The 4,242-nt window shown below is 41.3% G+C and overlaps 1 non-coding gene across 1 annotated transcript; it reads left to right on the plus strand.

Moving 5' to 3' along the window:
- The first annotated feature begins 3,312 nt into the window (after positions 1 to 3,312).
- Positions 3,313 to 3,443, plus strand: LOC118632814. The gene has a single exon (XR_004960075.1). It is a non-coding gene; the product is annotated as a small nucleolar RNA SNORA44 (small nucleolar RNA).
- The last annotated feature ends 799 nt before the right edge of the window (positions 3,444 to 4,242 follow it).

Genomic DNA, 4,242 nt, shown 5'->3' on the forward strand with positions numbered 1-4,242 from the left:
AAAAAAAAAATTTAAGAGATTAGGGAGAAACTGTATACCATTTCTTTCCAGATGGAAATTATTATTTGTTCAGCCAAAACACACCCTCTGATCTTTCACTTGGTCTCCATGGGTAGAACTGCCCAGTAGAAGTGATGTGTAGATGATTAGCCCCCATTCTCTATAGCTTACTAATTAATCATGTTGTATTTAAAAGTAAATTTGAAAAAATAAAATAAAAATAAAAAAAGAATAAAAGTAAATTTGAAGAGTGTAAATCTGTCTCCTAATAATTGATGAACACTGGGAACCTTGCTAAATGTGGTTACAGAGACACTTGAAGGTATTTACTCAACTCTAAGGCTCTATTTGTTTTTTGTTTTTTTTATCCTCACCCGAGGATACTTTTCCATTTTTTGTACAGATAGAGTGGGAGGGAGAGAGAGAGAGAAACATCGACGTGAAGGGACACATCGAGGGGCTGCCACCCGCACGACCAACCAGGGCCGGGGACAAAGTGCAACCGAGGTACATGCCCTTAGCGGGAACCGAACCCGGGTCTCTCCGGACCGCAGACCGACGCTCTAACCGCTGAGCCAAACTGGCCAGGGCTAAGGCTCTATTTGAAGTAACCTCCTCTTCTTTTGTATAACTTTTGCATGGAAACAACCAACTTTTACCCATAAAATTCAATCATTCTTTCATACATTCAGCAATTATGTATTTGGTTCCCACCATATGCCACTGTGCAGACATGTAGATGATAGTAAAGATACAGGACAGCCCTACTAGCTTGGCATGCTTCTAAGACGATAATGTATAAAGACTTTTTTGCTATGTTGTTTATGACCTTACACACCAGCAATTCATATGTTGAAAACTAATTCCCAATGTGATAGCATTTAGAGGTGGGACTCTGAGGAGGTGATTAGGTCCTGAGGGCTTTGCATGTTTATTTTTATAAAACGAGATGTTATTCAACTATTACAAGAGCACTGACCATGGGATTAGACACCCCTGGCCCCTTCCTCCTTGTGAAAACATGGCAAAAAGGTTCTATCTAGTCTTCATCAGAAGGTGAATCAGCTGGTCCATAATCCTGGCTTTTCCAGCTGCTAGAACTATGAAAAATAAATGTTTGTTGTTTATAATCCACCCAGATTATGGTATTTTTGTTAAAGCAGTCCAAATGAACTAACATGTACAAATGGTCTTTGATTTACGATGGGGTTACATCCTGATAAACCCACTGTAAAATGAAAATATCACCAGTAGAAAATGCATTTAAATTAAGGGTGAATTTTACTGCATATAAATTATACCTTAATAAACCTGACTTTAAAACAAAAAACTAGCCCGGCCTGTGTGGCTCAGTGGTTGAGTATCGACCCATGCACCAAGAGGCCACCAGTTCCATTCCCAGTCAGAGCCCATGCCAGGGATGTGGGCCCAATCCCCAGTGGGGTGCATGCAAGAGGCGCCAATCGATGTTCTCTCTCATCAATACTTCTATTTCTCTCTCTCCCTTCTTCTCTCTCTAAAAACCAATAAATAAAAAATAAATAAATAATAAATTACAGTCCTGGCTGGACTCTCTCAAATCAATAAAGGGAAAAAAAAATTTAAAAGAAAAAAAATAAAAGATTGTTAAAAAATAATAATAAAATAAAAAATACACAGCTTAATCAAAATTCTTTTGCAGAGTTTCTGATACTTGCTGCCTCCAATTCTTTTCCTATTTTTAATAGATTTTAAGTGGTAACTAAGTATAAGACACACAGAAAAAGTGCACAAATCATGTGTGCCACTTAATGGTGACTTCAATCACATAAGGACCACCCAAATCAAGAAATGAAACTTTACCAGCCTCCCCTAGAAGTCCTTTCCGTACTCCCACAATCACTATTTGTACCTCCTTCTCTGAGATAACCAATGAGCCTCCTGACTTCTAACAATATGCACTTAGTCTTTATTGTTTTTGAACTTTATACAAATAAAATCACACAATATGGCTTGCTTTGTGTCTGGCCTCTTCTGTTCAATATTATGCTTGTGAGATTTGTGCACATTGTTGCATGTGGCAGAAATTTACTCACTTTCAGTGCTACAGAATAATTAACTGTATGACTGTACCATATTTTGGTAATATGTTATAACATTGATGGACATTTGGATTGCTTCTGGTTTGGGGCTACCATGAATGTTGTAGACATAAACAGAAATATATATGTTGGAATATACCTAGGAGTGGAACTGCTAGATCATATGGCATACAAATGTTCAGCTTCATAGATAACCAGCTAGTTCCCCAAAGTGGTTGTACCAATTTACATTACTACCAGTAGCATATTAGAGTGCTAGTTGTGCCCAGCCAGTGTGCCTCAGTGGTTGGGAGTCGACCCATGCTTCAGGAGGTTGCAGGTTTGGTTCCAGGTCAGGGCACATGCCCAGGTTGTGGGCCCGATCCCCAGTAGGGGTCATGCAGGAGGCGGCCAATCAATGTCTCTCTCATAGATGTCTCTCTCTCTCTCTCTCTCTCTCTCTCTCTCTCTCTCTCTCTCCCCCTTTCCCTTCCTATCTCTCTAAAATCAATAAAGAGCACTGGGCGGTTTCGCTCAGTGGTTAGAGGTTCGGCCTGCAGTCCAGAGAAACCCGGGTTCAGTTCCCACTAAGGGCATGTACCTTGGTTGCAGTTTGTCCCTGGCCCCAGTTGGGTCAGGGCCGTGCGGGAGGAGGCAGCTACTCGATGTGTCCCTTTCACGTCGATGTTTCTCTCTCTCTTTCTCTCTCTCCCTCCCACTCTATCTGAACAAAAAATGGGAAAATGTCCTCAGGTGAGGATAAAAAAAAAATCAATAAAGAAAAAAAAAATAAAGAGTCCTGGTTGTTATCCTCACCCACATGTACCATGACTCTCTCTATTTCAATGTCTAATCAACATCACAAAATGAAGTATTTCCAAAACGGAACTCATCTCCCCACCAAAACCACCATAAAACTTGCTCCAACAAGTCTTCCCATTTCAGCCAATGAGCACCTCAACCTTTCAGCTGCTTAGACCAAAATAGGTCACTCTTGACCTCCCCTTTCTTATCCCATTTCTAATCTGTTAGAAAATCCTATTCATTCTATTTATATCCAGATTATCACAATTTTTCACCACCTCTCCTGTTACTAACCTGATCCAGATCACTATCATCTGAATTACTGCAATAACCTCCAAATTAATCTCCTTGCTTTGATATTTACCCTCCTACACCTATTCTCAACAGAGAAGCCAAAGTGATCCTTTTGAAATATCATGTCACTTCTCTGTCCAAGACCTGCAATGGCTAGCACGTTTCCAGTGGCTGTGGCTGGTTGTAGAAATGGGATCTCGAACTGCATTGGAGAGCAACCTAGAGAGACTTTGACAGCTCAGGTCAGCATTATACCTGCAGCTGCCACTCGCCTTTCCTTTGGTATTAAAAAAAAAAAAGGCCCGCCCTGGCCTGTTTGGCTCAGCAGTTAGAGCATGGGCCTGCGGTCCAGAGAGACCCTGGTTCGGTTCCCACTAAGGGCGCTTCCCACTAAGGGCACATACCTCGGTTGCAGTTTGTCCTCGGCCCTGGTTGGTCGTGTGGATGGCAGTCACTCAGTGTGTCCCTTTCATGTCAATGTTTCTCTCTCTCTCTTCCTCTCTCTCCCTCCCACTCTATTTGAACAAAAAAATGGAGAAATGTGCTCGGGTGAAGATTAAGAAAAAAAAAAAAAGGCCTAGAAAGGCCCTCAACTTCATTACAAGAAAAAGTCAGAATCTTTACAATAGTATGCAAGGCCCTTCAATTTTTGCCCCAATGGGTTCCAGCCACAAAGATCTCACTGCTGTTCCTTGAACAGACCAGGCCCTCTCCTACTTTGACGCCTTTGCTTCAGCTTTTCTCTCTGAAATACTGCTACTTAGCCATCAACTTGCTAAATGCCTCCACTTCTTCAAGTCTGCTCTCATCCTCTCAATGAGACTTATCACAACTATCTTATTTAATATGCACCCATTTTGCCTCTGGTCTTCCTTGCTCTATTCTTATTACTTCTTCCCACTGCAATCATCACCTTCTAACATAATATATACTTACTTTCTCTTTAAAATGTTTTTATTGACTTTTTTTTTTTTAAATGGCACGTGCCCTTAGCGGGAACTGAACCCGGGACTCTCTGGTCCACAGGCCGACGCTCAACCGCTCAGCCATACTGGCCAGGGCTATAACTTACTTTTTCATTTTG

Source organism: Molossus molossus, unplaced genomic scaffold (assembly GCF_014108415.1).
Source record: "Molossus molossus isolate mMolMol1 unplaced genomic scaffold, mMolMol1.p scaffold_m16_p_17, whole genome shotgun sequence".
Classification (NCBI taxonomy): Eukaryota; Metazoa; Chordata; class Mammalia; order Chiroptera; family Molossidae; genus Molossus; species Molossus molossus.